The following is a 16,549-nucleotide window of genomic DNA, read 5'->3' as shown; positions in this document are numbered from 1 at the left end:
ATACAGATGACAGACCAGTCAAGCCAGAATTGTTTGCTTTCACAAATGGCTAGAATGTATCATGGAGACACACACATAGGCAGGGACGCCATGATCAGACTTTTCAGACAGGATTGGTACAATCCAAGATTTAGGGCAGTTGAAGAGAGCCTTTGCCAGTGATGTTTAACTTGCCAACAGATAAATCCAGGCAGAACAAGCATTGGCAAAGCCAATAGGTCTCACCTTTGGGATATTATAAGTGTTTAGCTTGAGCTATTGCCTCTGCCAATGTCTTTAAGCTATGTTGTAGAGCAGTGCTGTCTACTTAGTACAGTACATTGTGCATTTTTCACCCATGTGTTGTATTTCAGCAGAAAAGCGAACACGTTTTCACTTATAACGCTGTCAACGTAAATACTGAGGTCACTACAAAACAACATGCAATTAGTGGGAAAAATGAAGTTGAACTACCGACTTTCTTTTCAGTTTCGATCTTAGCCGGTCTGGAGTGTGTTTTCCCTGAGATGGTGCAAGACTTTGCACGTTACCATGAGTAAAGTAAATACGCTTATCAGCATCGTTAGCAAGTCAGTGACGAGAAGTGTGCCTGCTTTCAAGACCAATGCAGGCTCTCCTTTGACATGTATTGGAAAGCACCTTCCTTCTCTCTACACTGCCATAAACAAATATATACAAATGGCTGTATGGGGTGGGATGAGAAGTAGTGACACTTTGTGCATCCCTCTTGCCGATTTCCTAATCAGTCAGTCAGTCAAAACAGTCTTTATTTCGAATATTTCATCTTAAAAGACATTTAAAATTCATCAAATACAATTAAAAAGTTAATGTATTATTTATAACAATTGAGACTAAAAGCTATTTAATAAATAACAGGTTAAGATCAATAAAAAAGTATTAAACATACATAGACTTTGACTTGAAATTCATTCTACAGTTGGGGGTAATGCTACGCTATAGTATGTATAACCAGTGGTAAAATTTCATCTTTTCCGTATAAGCCACGCCCAACTAATATATTTGGCTAGACCGATGACCACAAGAGAAGATGTATCAGTCTTTAGGATCCTTCTAGCGGCCTGGGCTGATCTGACACCTAGTTCACGACACACAGGTCGCAGCCAGACTCGCCTAGGTTGGTAATATGCCGGGCATACAAATAAAAAATGATCTTCTGTTTCGACCAAATTTTTACAGGATGGGCATTTATCAGTGCCATTTAAGGACCAGCTAGAAGTAAAGGAACCTAAAGGAAGGGTACCAATTCTGAATTGGTGGTATAATTTCCGATCCAGCTTTTTGGTTATTACGTCCCAATATACTTCTAAAGATGATTGATCCTTAATAGACAAATAAATTGAGGTCAGGGAACCACCAGTAGAAGGAGTAAATCGTTTTTGTGAGGCCCAAAGCCAGTAGGCATCCCTATATATTTTTTTAGGGGGAAACACAGCAGACACAGGGTTGGACCACAAGTCACCCATGCCCATTTCTGTCAGAATAAGTTTAATTTCTGTAAGCCAACGAATTCTATGGGAGCCTCTCATATCCTTTACCTCATGCAGCGCTTTAGCATAAATGGATAGCTCCGGGGTAGTCCATAGGCGTCGCCAAAACGCCAGGGGCCTATACCGGATCATATCCTCTATGGGTTGGCAGCCCAGATCGAATAACAAGGGGATACGTGGGGTGGAGGGGGGTAGCCCTATCAATGATCTCAAGAAGTTGTTTTGGGCCACCCTCAAGGAGTCAAGATTACTAAACCCCCATAGCTCGGCGCCATACATGACTGCAGGGAGGATTTTAGAACCATAAATTTGTATCACAGGTGCAATGGGTTTAGTGCAGGAATGCATATGTTCCTTTAATAAGGCACCACCAAGTTGGGAGTGCTTTAACCTAAGCAATTCTATCTGGGGCCCCCAACTTAGGTTATCACTAAAGGTGACCCCCAAATATGTAAATGTAGAGGTCTGTTCCAGCCTTGCACCACCCATTTCAACCCTAGCTTTAACGGGGCGTGGGCCACGAAGAACCATAAATTTGGTTTTCCCCACGTTGACCTCGAGCTCATGTTCGCGGCAGAATAACTCAAACCTAGAGAGGGCCAATTGAAGCCCCTGTCGGGTTTTAGAAATGAGGAGCGTATCGTCCGCGAACATGAGCAGGGGCACTTTCATTCCTGCCAACGAGGGGGCATCAGTCGGGCAGTCAGAAAAGTATCTAATTACTCCATTGATGAACAAGGAGAACAGTGTAGGGGCCAGGACACACCCTTGCCTGACCCCTTTAGACACTTTGAATCTCGTAGTCACTTCCCCAGGCTTACCCCATCTAACCTGTGCATATGTGTTAGTGTGCAATTTAACTAAAAGCCTCAGATATTCGGCAGGCATGCCCATCTCCCGAAGAGCCTCCCACAGTTTTGGTCTAGGCACCAAGTCGAATGCGGACCTTAGGTCGACAAATGCTGCATAGAGCATACCCCCCCCTAAATAGACTTCCTTCCAATATAAAAGTGTAAACCTAAGGGCTTGGTCTAAGGTTCCAACATGTGACCGAAACCCGGCCTGAAGGGGCGTCAGGACATTATTATCAGTGATCCAACTAGTGATGCGGCCCAACAACAACCGCGCAGTAATTTTTTGGGCCGCATCTATTAAGCTAATTGGGCGATAATTGGCGGGGACTGAACGATCGCCCTTCTTATAAATTGGCAAAATTTCAGCCCCGAACCAAGATTCCGGTGCCGACGCACCACAGGCCAGGGCATTAGCTAAGTTCTTTAGATAGGGGACCCATAGATCCAAGTCCTGTTTAAATAAATCAGCAGGTATGCAGTCAGGACCTGGGGCCTTACCGTTGGGGAGAGATTTTAGAATTAGAGTCACCTCACTACAGGTAAACTCTAACACACCTGCATCACTGAGATGCAGCGAGGCATTAAGTGAGGTATTAGTGGACTTAAACTGATTTTCAAAGTAACTAACCCACTGGTCGGGTACAACATGGTTGGCCGGGGTCATAGCCTGCGGGTTACTGCCCCATTTCAAAAGGTGCCAAAAATGGCACATGTTTCTGCCCACACAAGCCTCAAATAACTCACGCCAGCGAGATTCATCCCAATTTAACTTAGCTGCCCTTTGGGCGGATTTATATGCGGCTCTACAGCTCCTGATCAATATCGGCTCCCTTAATTTGATTGCTTGAATTAGGGCTTTACGTGACTTTCTGCACCCTGCATCAAACCACGTGTTTTCCCGCTGGCTAATGGGTTTAGCAGTGGCTGGGACATTTTTAGTGAAAAAGATTTTAAGAGCAGTAAATAATTCACAATGTATGTCTGGGGTGCAGTTAATAATCTCTTCCTTTGAGTCACAATTAGACAACTTAGACAGTGCATCATTAACCAGTACCCTAATAGCAGCCCTAGCAGTAGGATCAGGGGCAATCTTAGGCCAACGGACCCTTCTCAAATCGTTTGACAAGGTGACTTGGACCTGAAAGGAGCATACATCATCCGTAGCACCTCCTGAAAAACTGCTATCGGAAAGGGTCAGCATCAGGGGATTGTGATCACTCTCTAGCCTGTCCGTCACAACCATGTCAATGACATCTGCCCATAGCTCACAATTAACTAAAATATAGTCGATTCTGCTCCTACTTCTTCCGTTATCAAAGGTGAACTTGCCAACCCTATCCGATGGTGTTCTTCCATTGACAGCACGCAACCCCATTTCCAAACAGAGCCCTTTTAGGAACACGGCTATTTGTGACCATTTGCCTATGGGGTTTAATTCTAATTGGGGAATGCCCCACACGGAATCCTCAGCCTCTGAAAGAAGCCCATCATCGAAGCCAAGCGGTTCGAAACAGGCATTAAAGTCACCTGCCACTATCCTGTGGCCAGTTCTAGGCAAAATTCGTAGAGTTTGGTCCAATACAAAGACGGGGGGAGGGCATTTTCCACCTGGAGCACCCCTAAGGTAGATGTTAAATATATAAACGTTGAGGCCCCTAGTAGAGGAAATATGTATGGCCAATATATCAGGGCTATCCATGGGGACTTCCCTTACTTCTATACCTTCACGTTGGCGTACCCATATTGACAAGCCACCCACCGGTCTGCCTCTGATACCCCTCGTAGCTGCTTTATAAAAGTTTAGGTACCCTACTCGATAAATTGGGTCAACTGCCCATGTTTCTTGGAAGCACCAAATGTCCACCCGATCTACAAACGCCACCCAGTCAGGAGAAGCCAGTTTAGAATGAAGTCCGGCTATATTCCAGGAAGAAATTGATGAGCAGGCATTAATATTTGACGAATTTACTAACTGTGCCTCCGTTGGGGGGTCATTAATAAGGCAGACGGGGGATACACTCATGGGTACAGGTGTAGCAGAAGGGGCCAGTTCGTTGTCTTGTGACAAGGATTGTAGGGGAAGAACTGGCTCCCTACAGACCCGCAATAAGCTCCCGTAATTTCCTAATCTCCACCCCCAGCTCCCTTCCTCCCAGGCTCCCACCCACCCATGGAATAATGATTCAGAAGCATGGCTCAATCAATACTATATTTTAAAAAGAGCATTGTACGAGTGCACATAGCACGTACAATGAAGAATCACTGCGTTTTATCATCGGGTTTGCGGACGTATTTTTCCCTATTTAATCACAAACCAAGTTACGGTGGCAGAATTCTACTCCCGTGCTTCATGGAAATCATAATATTTATTGATGACTAGTTTTTCAGTGAAGTGTCAGAAATTCATCTGCTGCCTGCCCGGGGTAGTCGCATGTTAATCCTGCCTAGCAGTTAAATGCCTGCTACTCCCTGAAATGCGGCCCAATGGAATGCAATGGAATGCAAACGGCAGAAAACTTGATAACATGGCCGGCAATCTGGGGTTTGCCGGAATTCAGCCACTGAGCAAAAGCTCCCATTCCCACTTGGAAACCTTCCGGGCAGACTGACAACTCCTTCCTTGGAGTTGAAAGTGCAGGGTTACCAAATATATAACGAAAGTCACTTAAAAATAAAAATAGAATGAAAATACATGACAATCGTCACTAAAACGATTACGAAAGGAAACAAAATGAGGAATGCTCAACATCCCTAACTGAGCACAAGCTCACGAGCCGAGGGAAAGCAAAAAAAAAAAAGCAATAAAACTCATGGGAAAAGGTTAAAAAAATATGCACCTTCTGTGAACATTGTCCATCTAAAAATAAGGGTTTGGGGGCGATGGGAATTGATTTGCTCAATTAATGAAACATGCAATTCCAGGACCTGTAGACAGCAATGCCACAGTCCAAAATGACCTGGACATGGATTGTCAGCCCCGTGTTCTAGAACATTCCACGCTTTCACTGGGTTCTGTCTCCAATGACGCAAAAGCTCAGTTGGTTCGGCGACTCTTTTTGAAACGTGCAGACTAAATGCGGGTCAGTCACAAGCTCACTTCAGGAAAACTCTATTCAGCCTTTTTAATAAAATGCCTGTGTTCATTTGGGGATCATATAATCCAGGGTTCAATATATGAACAAGCGGGGCTGAATTTAGTAGAGGAAAGGAGACAGGACTTCCAAAGAAAATCTTCCGAAAAGAAACCTCAGATTCCTCAATGGACTGAGAAAGAGGAAATTTATACAGCTGGCAAGACTCATGCTGCACTGTCCCTAGATTTTGAAAAGAGAGGGAAGATCTGCCTCCATCGATTAAAAACTGACTATAACAATGTATTTATTGGTTCCAGTGAATGTGAACATAACATTTTAATTCTTGGAGGTTGGGGACTAAAAGGGGGAACAGATACAGTCTTTCCTGGGGTCTATTATATGTGTGGGAATAAAGCTTACTTTAAGCTACCTGCACGCTGGTACGGGAGTTGCTATTTTGAAATAGTATTCCCTAAAGTTTATCATGTAAAGAGAATCCCTGGAAGCAATGAAAACACAAAAGAACTAACACGAAGAAAGAGAGCTAGTTTTTCAGAAATAGTAGGTGATATATTTAGTACATTGATACCTTCAGTGGGTGTCATTCTGAATTCACGTAACATTTGTCAATTGCCCACAGTAGTTGATCATCTATCGACTGATACTGCTGGGGGTTTCTTAATGATCAATACAGAAATGGTTGCAATTAGATCAATGGTTTTACAAAATCGACTTGCGCTTGATATATTATTAGCAAAAGAGGGCGAAGTCTGCAAAATGCTGAAGGCGCAACATTTTTGCACTTATATACCAGACAAAAGTGTAGAAATTGGATGATACATCAAAAATATTTCGAAACTGGAAGAAGAATTGAAACCACTGGAAGTTGATAGTGTGTGGAAGAAACAAACAAATAGTATTACCTCAATAGGGACTTGGTTTGCTAATGTAGGGAAGAGTTTTATAGGTCAAATTATTCTACCAATAATTGTTATACAGTATTAGTCTTAGTAATGACGATATGGTGCAAATGTTGTAAAGATAGAAAAAGATATGAAATAAGTGGAAAGGGAAAGAAAAGAAAGTATGAAGAAATACAGTTAGAAAAATGAAAGGCGAACTATACCAGAAAATGAAAAACTTTAAAATGAAAATGAAGAAAGAAATGAAGGGAAAGGACAGGGAATTGAGATGTGCTAAAGTTGGCATCTGGTTTATGATGGGTAATTTTATGATGGCACAAAAGGTAAACAGATATAATATCGAAAAATAAATATCGACTGGACAGAATATCAAGTTTTGAATACAGAATGGACAGAATATCGAATTGCCAAAATATAGTGGTGAAGAATATCGAAAATAAGGTAAGAAATATCGAATTAAATAATATAGAAGTAAGTAATATCGACAGTCATAATATAGTTGTTAAAAATATCGAATTTTTTTATAGTGTTTTAAGTGTCAGTATATGTGTTAAAAGTATATATTAATTTTGGAATGTATGTTTGAATATTTTTAAAGTAATGAATTTTATGTTATTTAATTTTTGTGTAATTTAATTCCGTAGCGGGTTGTGGGTTTATAGGGGATTAGGGTGGGAAGTAATTTAATTATAGTACATAAAAAAATAATTTTTAGGAATTATTAATTATTTTTAATTTAATTTTGCGTTTTACTTCTGTAGCGGGTTGTGGGTTTATATGGGAATAGGGTGGGAAGTAATTTAATTGTTATTAGGTAATTATTAATTGGTACTGAAAATTGATTGGTTGTTGATTAATTATTAATTGATAAATGATTTGTATTAATTGGTAATTAATTTGTATTAATTGTTTAATTGATAATTATGTTAATTGTATTAATTTATTATTTGTAGCGTGTTGTGGGTTTATAGGGGAATATGGTGGGAAGTAATTTAATTGTAAATAATTAATTATTGAAATAATGTTTGTATTTTGATAATTAATTTATTATTAATTAATTATTAATTGGTATTATTTGTATTTATTAATTTATGGTATTGAAAATTAATTGGTTGTTAATTATTAACAGGTAATTCATAAAAAAAAAAATGGTATTTATAATTAATAATTATTACACATTGTGTGATTGGTAATTAATTTTAATACTTTTTGGGGGGTATTAATAATTAATTTATTTTTAATAAAATATGAAATTATTATTTTCCCCACTATTGCACTCACTGGAGTGGGAATAGTAAATGTTACCCCTATGCTATCCAACGCTTTCCCTACTATTGCACTCACTGGAGTGGGAATAATAATGTTTACCCCTACGCTATCCAACGCTTTCCCTACTGTTGCACTCTTTGGAGGGGGAATAGTAATTTTTACCCCTATGCTAGCCAAAGCTTTCCCTACAGTTGCACTCACTGGAGTGGGAATAGTAAATTTTACCCTCCTGCTATCCAATGCTTTCCCAACTGTTGCACTCTGGAGTGGGAATAGTAATTTTTACCCCTACGCTATCCAACGCTTTCCCTACTGTTGCACTCTTTGGAGTGGGAATAGTAATTTTTACCCCTACGGCATCTGACGTTTTCCCTACTGTTGCACTCACTGGAGTGGGAATAGTACATTTTGCCCTCCCGCTATCCAACGCTTTTCCTACTGTTGCACTCTCTGGAGTGGGAATTGTAAATGTTACCCCTACGCTATCCAACGCTTTCCCTACTGTTGCACTCTCTGGAGTGGGAATAGTAATTTTTACCCCTACGCTATCCAACGCTTTCCCTACTGTTGCACTCTCTGGAGTGGGAATAGTAATTTTTACCCCTACTCTATCCAATGCTTTCCCTACTGTTGCACTCTTTGGAGTGGGAATAGTAATTTGTACCCCTACGCTATCCAACGCTTTCCCTACTGTTGCACTCACTGGAGTGGGAATAGTAAGTTTTACCGTCCCGCTATCCAACGCTTTCCCTACTGTTGCACTCTCTGGAGTGGGAATAGTAATTTTTACCCCTATGCTATCCAATGCTTTCCCTATTATTGCACTCTCTGGAGTGCGAATAGTAATTTTTACCCTCCCGCTATCCAACGCTTTCCCTACTGTTGCACTCTCTGGAGTGGGAATAGTAATTTTTACCCTCCCGCTATCCAACGCTTTCCCTACTATTGCACTTACTGGAGTGGTAATAGTAAATTTTTATTGGTATTTATAATTAATTAATTATTACATATTGTGTGATTGGTAATTAATGTTAATACTTTTTTGGGGGTATTAATAATTAATTTATTTTTAATAAAATATGAAATTATTATTTTCCCCACTATTGCACTCACTGGAGTGGGAATAGTAAATTTTACCCCTACGCTATCCAACGCTTTCCCTACTATTGCACTCACTGGAGTGGGAATAATAATTTTTACCCCTACGCTATCCAACGCTTTCCCTACTGTTGCACTCTTTGGAGGGGGAATAGTAATTTTTACCCCTATGCTAGCCAACACTTTCCCTACAGTTGCACTCACTGGAGTGGGAATAGTAAATGTTACCCTCCCGCTATCCAACGCTTTCACAACTGTTGCACTCTGGAGTGGGAATAGTAATTTTTACCCCTACGCTATCCAACGCTTTCCCTACTGTTGCACTCTTTGGAGTGGGAATAGTAATTTTTACCCCTACGGCATCTGACGTTTTCCCTACTGTTGCACTCACTGGAGTGGGAATAGTACATTTTTCCCTCCCGCTATCCAACGCTTTACCTACTGTTGCACTCTCTGGAGTGGGAATTGTAAATTTTACCCCTACGCTATCCAACGCTTTCCCTACTGTTGCACTCTCTGGAGTGGGAATAGTAATTTTTACCCCTACGCTATCCAACGCTTTCCCTACTGTTGCACTCTCTGGAGTGGGAATAGTAATTTTTACCCCTACTCTATCCAATGCTTTCCATACTGTTGCACTCTTTGGAGTGGGAATAGTAATTTACCCCTACGCTATCCAACGCTTTCCCTACTGTTGCACTCTCTGGAGTGGGAATAGTAATTTTTACCCCTACGCTATCCAATGCTTTCCCTATTATTGCACTCTCTGGAGTGGGAATAGTAATTTTTACCCTCCCGCTATCCAACGCGTTCCCTACTGTTGCACTCTCTGGAGTGGGAATAGTAATTTTGACCCTCCCGCTATCCAACGCTTTCCCTACTATTGCACTTACTGGAGTGGTAATAGTAAATTTTACCCGCCCGCTATCCTACGCAAAAAAAATTGAATAATTTTAATTAATATTACGTTAATATATATGTATTAAAAAAAATCTTAAATTAATTATTTATTAATTTTAAAGTTATTTAAGTATTTTTAAGTATGTTTTATTTAATTATATGTATTATTTCATTAATTTTACATTACTTTTAAGACATTTAAAAAATTTGATATTTTGACCAACTATATTTTTTACAACGATATTTTGGATTCTATATTTTTGTACTTACCTGTTTGGAGATAGGGATTCGATATTTTGGCATTCTATATTTTTTCCTCGATAGTGTTGTAGGTCGATATTCTCCTTCTCGATATTTTGTCAGTGATCCGGCACAAAATCCCATCAGAGAGGGGATTGATGGAGCAAGGACTCGTAGAAAGGAGACTTGCTTGAAGGCAATCCTCTCATAATAACTCATAACGTCATATTAATTAATGTATTGTGTAATTAATATGCACTACATTTCAAATATCGAGAATAAGAGAAGCTTGAATATGTGTCTTATTAACAAGTAACTCGAGTGAAATCTAAAATGGCCGATAACACAGGAAATTGTATTGCCCATGCGTCAACTACGTCTACGTAGTTATGACAAGTTTTTGCTTGGAAGGAAATCTCTGCACTTGTGCAGATACCTCCAAAATGGCCGCTTTGAAACTCACATGCTAAGCATCTGCTTTGCTGAAACTAAATGACACTAATTTACTAATTGCAATTGCGGGGAGAGCATTTAAAGTAAATGGGATTAGAGTAGAACTAGGTGGTATACAGTCAAATAATTTTATTTTGGAATTAATATATTTCTTTCTGACTTTCTTATTAGTTCGTATTCGGGCCTTTGTCGAAGTCCAAAGTCTATACCCCATGTGATCGTCGCACATGCGCAGTCTAAGTGAGCCAGAAGCCGCACTGACATCCTTGAATGCCATCCAAGAAAAGAAACAGCAACATACCCTGGGAACCAACATGAAGTCCTGTGAAAGGAAGAAAAATAATAACAAATGTATACTTTGTGTTGATAAAAATGTGAATACGTGTGGGAATAAAGATTTTTGAATAAAGATTAAGGGGAGGGATCACTAGACAATGAACTAAAGAAAGTTGACTGAAACCTGGCATGGCGTGATCATCATCCCTTTTGCCCGGCCTACCAGAATTAGGAGTTCTATGAGATTGAAACATTAAGGGGTGGTACATGGCATTACAAGGGTATAATTGAGGTAGTTTAGTTAATTAGTTAGAGCACATAGATCGGAATGCTGCAGAGCTCGGAATGCTGTCAGAGTATCGAGCGAATGCTGAAGAAGAATCTTATTGCAGACTTAGAATTTAAGTAAAAAAATTAGAATATCGCGGAAGAATCGAGGAGGAAGATAGTGTCAGAGAGGGGTGCGACGCAGTCGTCAGATCTAGAAGAGGTCACCTTATCCTGTCCTGAATCCTGTCCTGAAACCTGAAGCCATTGTCTCCTGTCCTTTCCCGGGGCACCTTTCCCAACTCCTTGGCTAAGGGGTCGGTTTTCACACCATTCTAGGTAATTATAATGTCCTGTAGAGTTTTATTTGTACTGCTCTCTATCCTGTCCTTTCTAAGTACCGTCATTAAAAATCTTATTTTCCTCCTTCCATGGGTGACGGAGTCCGTTCTGTACTTTGATTTTGGCTATCAACAGCATTTCCACCCAGCCAAGTCCAATGTTGAGCGGCGGATCGGAGTAACGGTTGCGTTGCAAGATGGCGTCCACGGATCGGAGGTGTGAGAGATGAGCTTCTCAGTGAGTCTCCCCTTTCCTCGGGAAATATGTTCTGAAAATGACCGGCAAGAGCTTGAAAGCTGATAAAGCAGTATTTTAATTCGACGAAAGGAAAACAGAAAGCAAACAACGCATACCAGAGGCATTTGGAAGTGTCTTGCTGACTCACCGGTGCTGGCGGAGCGTCCGAGGGGCCGGGCTGCTCCCTGGAAGTGGTGTTTGCTGGGCTGTGCACCTGTGCTGATTGCAGACGCTGCGGCCGTGGCAGTTGGAGTCTACTTTTGTAACAGGGTCGTTTTGGAGCTGGAATTGGATCTTAGCAGTATGGCTGTATTCTGAGACTGCATTTATTTATTTAGACTCTTTCTTTGAACTGCTTTGCACTGATGGTGCTACAGACTGTTGCATTCTGGGAAATTGAGTCCTTTCTGGAGTCTATTTGAAATAACTTGAAACCCCTTGTGGAACTATTGCTTCAACGCTTTGGGGGCAAAATGTACCTTTGCTTTTGACGTCTCAGGCCCTCAGGCCCCCTTGCTCCAGCTCCCGGTGCAAGTCTCCCTCCATTCCCGCCGCCGCAGCCTCTGTCACTCTAGCGCGGCCGCAGAGCAGAGAGACTACATTGCCCAAGAGTTTTTGCAGCAGGAAGCCGCAGCTGCACATGCCCATTCCGCGCCCGGAGGCGCTTAAGAACTTGGGAGAGCCCCCGCGTTGCTAAGCCCGGGCAAAGTGCGGGCCGTCTGTGGCCGTCAGGGGCCAGAAGAGGCCAGGTCGGGCCCATGGCACTAACATTTGACAAATCGGACGAAGGAAGACTTTTGGTACTTCTATAAGGACAGTGGTTTGGACATTACATCTTGTACATATCGTGCGGGGTGACGATTGCTGTTAATTGAGTGGGATTCATGTATGCTGTTTTACACGTAGGAGGCCTTCTTTGGCTGTAATTTATTCTAATTTGTGTTTTTAGCGGTAGCTATGTCAATAATGACAAAAACAAAGGAAGGTAAAGGGAAAGAGGTAGTAGGTACCCTGGATGCCTTTTTAATAAAAGCTACATCTGTAATTGTAAATGAAATTAAGTTAACCGAATGTAGGTTGTCACTAGACTTACAATTGCATCAGAGTCGCAATACTGCTACCAGTACTAGCAATACAAACCTAGATGGGGGGTCACTTGGAAGAAGAATTTCAATCTAATGGGTCTCCCACGTTGCTCCCAGACTCTCCTAGAATCCAAGAGATTTCTGATTCCGCGATTGAAAGAATTAAACCAACTGTAATAACAAGAGCACAAAAAACTAAACAAATAAGCGGAGCAGACCAACACCATTGGGTAAAAAACAAAAGGGTCAGGTAGTAAAGAGATCTCGTAAACAGCATATTCCTAAACCCCCAGTAAAGAAGGCCATGCAAGAGACCACTGAGTTAGCACCAGAATTAGAGACTGAGAGTTGTGACTCCATATCAATAAATAGAACACCTAATCAGTTGGCCCCAATTATACACCAGAGCATGGAGGAAGGATTTTGGAATAGGATGGAGGTAGTAATGAATGCTCATTTACAACTTATTGTGTCTAGATTGGCTGATATTGATAATCGGTTGCTATGTATAGAGAATCAACATTCAAATTCTGGTGTATCGCAATTTGAATTGAGGCCTGAGCTGAATAACCAAATGGGTAAAAATAGAAGTGGGGAAATCGCCACATTGGACTGTACGGGGCCAAGAATGACGCAGTCAGGGATTCCTAGGGGTCATATAGATCACCTCGCTGAAGTGAACAGCTCGACCCAGGAAGGTAATCCAAGTATAAATTATATGAGTAAGAATAAACTACCAGGGGCAGGAAACACTCAAAATGAAGGAAGACCGGTAAAGATCCCTCCTAGGGAATGTTCCCCACGCTTTTGGTAGCCAATAGTCCAGATTCAACTCTAAATTTACCACCTCAAACTACACCCTATATTGTTGTTTTAGCAAATGTATGCCCATTAACATCAGGGGAAGGGGAGGTCTGGCCATCCTTGAGAAACAAATCACTGTACCTTATAAATGACAAGACAGGAGTAAACTGTAATGCCCTGTTTCTAGAATTTAAAATGGCTCGTAGGGTCAGATGGGTTGGACCAAGTGAGAAATCACTGGAGGGGGATTGTATAGTTTTAACTTTTAAGTCCCCAGGGCTGGTGAGAACGATAATCGATAGGATGTCTAACCAACTCATGGGGAAATCAGAGGTTATGATTTTACCGTTGGGGTTCTTTTATCGTCCACCTGCATGGCAACCTAATCCAATAAGAATAGATCCCCCAAAAAAAGGAAACCAGCAACCACAGTGTCCACCTTGGTTTCATGCAAACCGCTTTGGCCCCTTAAGTACCTTGGCTGAGGTCGATTGACTACAAATAGGGCCTGCTAAGAAAATTGATGCCAAGGATATGACTATACCGTTATTATGTCATGGGAACAACAACAAGCATATATTAGCCATAGATCCCCTGGGGGAAGGTGGTGAGCGCCAGCTGCCTCTTGATGAGGGAATAACGTGGGCCTTGGCTATAGATCGGGAGGATGACCAGAACTCCATACAGGGTGGCCAAATGGGGGATGGTGTTCGCCTGAGTAAACATCCAGATATAATAAGCAAACAAAGGGATAGATGTACATTTCGTCTAATCTCGTGGAATGTGGCAGGCATTTCACGAAGATTACGGGACAAGGTATGGATGAAATATATTAAATCCTTTGATATAATCTGTCTCCAAGAGACTTGGAGCAGAACTGATCAAAATTTGGATGGATATTGTTCATTTATCGTCCAGGCTGAACCTTCATTGGCTGGGAGAGCAAAAGGTGGCCTAATGACCTCCATTTAGGTAAAATATAAGTCATTGAAAATAGATAAAATAGTGGCCTCTCCATGGTATCAACTGATTTTGATCAAAAACTTCCTCCCGGTCCCATTACTTTTAATTAACTGGTACTATAATATTTTTGACATCCACAATATATCTATTATAGATGGTTTACAGGCTGAAATAGCGAAAGTGACCGAAAGTTTTTCACCCCTCTGTATTATCTGGCTGGGTGATTTTAATTGTACTACATGCTGCCAGAGTGGAACCAGGGCCTGCGGGCTACTTGATATAAATGAGCAACCACTTTCACATTTTAAGCACACTACACAGGGTGATGCCTTGAATGATATCATTGTGGTAAATGACCTCTGTATGTTAGAAATGTCGACCAGTACCCCAATGGTGCCAATACCAACTTTTCAAGGGACTGGGGGCCAAATGAGTATAATTGATTGTGTGTTAATTTCGAGCAGGTATGCCTAGCTTATTGATGATTTTAAAATAGAAATAAAGCCAGTCAGTGACCACAATCCACTTGTTTTAATATTGAGCACCATTGTTGACAGGGAACAGTCCTTTGAACATACAATGAAATATGATCATAATCATGGCCTTAGGTTAAAGTGGGATAGGGTAAATCCTACAAAATTGGAGGAAACAATCTTCAGAATTAATCAATCACAAGTAGATATTTGTTTTAACGAGCACTTGTGATCCTGAATTGATAGTTCAGAATTTTGAAGCTCTCTCTGGGAGTGTGGCCACATACCTACTCAAACCTGCAGGGACGGGGGATACTCGAGAACATAAATGGTTTGATGCTGAATGCTCCGCGGCTCAAATACTATTGAGGAAGGCGTTACATGTAGTCCCTCGGGATAAGGAACTGGTTAGAAAGGCAAGAAAAAATTATAAAGAAACCATTGATAAAAGGAAATTGGAACTGAAAAAGCAAGCATGGGATGACCTCGAGAAAGCCTCTGATTTAAGGGACAGTAGAATATTTTGGGAGGTAATAAATCGTCCCTTCCTCAGTAATGAAAATAGAATCATGATTGCCCATATAACTGGGGAAGACTGGGAGATCCATTATTCCAGGATTTTCAACCCAAAGGGTGTCACATTGTTAAGCGAAGGTGAGGATGAAATTGATTTTTACATTGAGTCTGCACAACAACTTAGTCTCTCACTTTCTTTGGGAGAGGTGGAGGAGGCACTGAGAAAAGGTATTCCACTTAAGGCACCAGGTCCTGATGCTGTACCCTTGGATCTGTTTAAGAACAATCTTGAAGTTTGGGCACCATTGTTGCTTAACGTTTTCAAGGCGATCATCGTGGGACGTATCCCCTTATCTTGGAAAAAGGCAGTAGTTGTGCCAATTTTCAAAAAAGGTGATAAAAGTAACCCTTGCTGTTACAGGCCAATTTCCTTGATTGATGCCTCTTGTAAACTTATGGGGAGAGTGATATTGGCCCATTTATAGACATGGGCAAATACCTCTGGCCTTATTGTGGACTCACAGTATGGTTTTAGAAAGGGTAGGGGAACAACGGAGCAGTGTCTCAATCTGGCCCTGATCATGGGTAAGTACATGAAGGCTAGGGGTGTTTCTATACACCTGGCCTTCATGGACTTATCCAATGCTTTTGACACTGTGTGTAGGAAGAAATTGTGGTTATTGATGGAGTCTATGGGGTTTGAGGAACCTTTGGTCACGATGTTGCAGAGATTACATGCTGCTACCTCTGTGTCCATTCGATATGGTCCTGGGGGCGAAAAGACAGGGCCGATTCCATCAACTGAAGGCGTCCGTCAGGGTTGCATTTTGGCCCCTTTCTTGTTTTTAGTTTACACAAATGGTTTAGAAAAATTCCTATTGGAAAAGGGTGCGGACTTTCCTAAAATAAATGACAAACAAATACCTTTATTGTCCTACGCAGACGACACAGTATTGATGACGTTAACTGCAAATAGTATGCAAATATGCCTGAATACTTTTAATGAATTTATGCTGGGGCTAGATCTAAAGGTTAATTTTACAAAATCGTTTATTATGGTCTGTGGCCCAAATAGGACCAAAACTTGTAAATTTGTTATAGAAAATTTGATTATTGCCAAAGTCACAAATTTAAATTATTTGGGAAATCTTTTTAACAAAACTTTGAGTTGGGATCCTTTAATAACAACAGGGGCACAAAAGACAACAAGATCTATAGAGGCCCTTTTTCGTTTTACAAGTAAATTAGGCCAAAAACCTATTGCTGA

Source organism: Triturus cristatus, chromosome 9 (genome assembly GCF_964204655.1).
Source record: "Triturus cristatus chromosome 9, aTriCri1.1, whole genome shotgun sequence".
Taxonomy (NCBI): domain Eukaryota; kingdom Metazoa; phylum Chordata; class Amphibia; order Caudata; family Salamandridae; genus Triturus; species Triturus cristatus.
Note: the sequence above shows the minus strand (reverse complement) of the source record.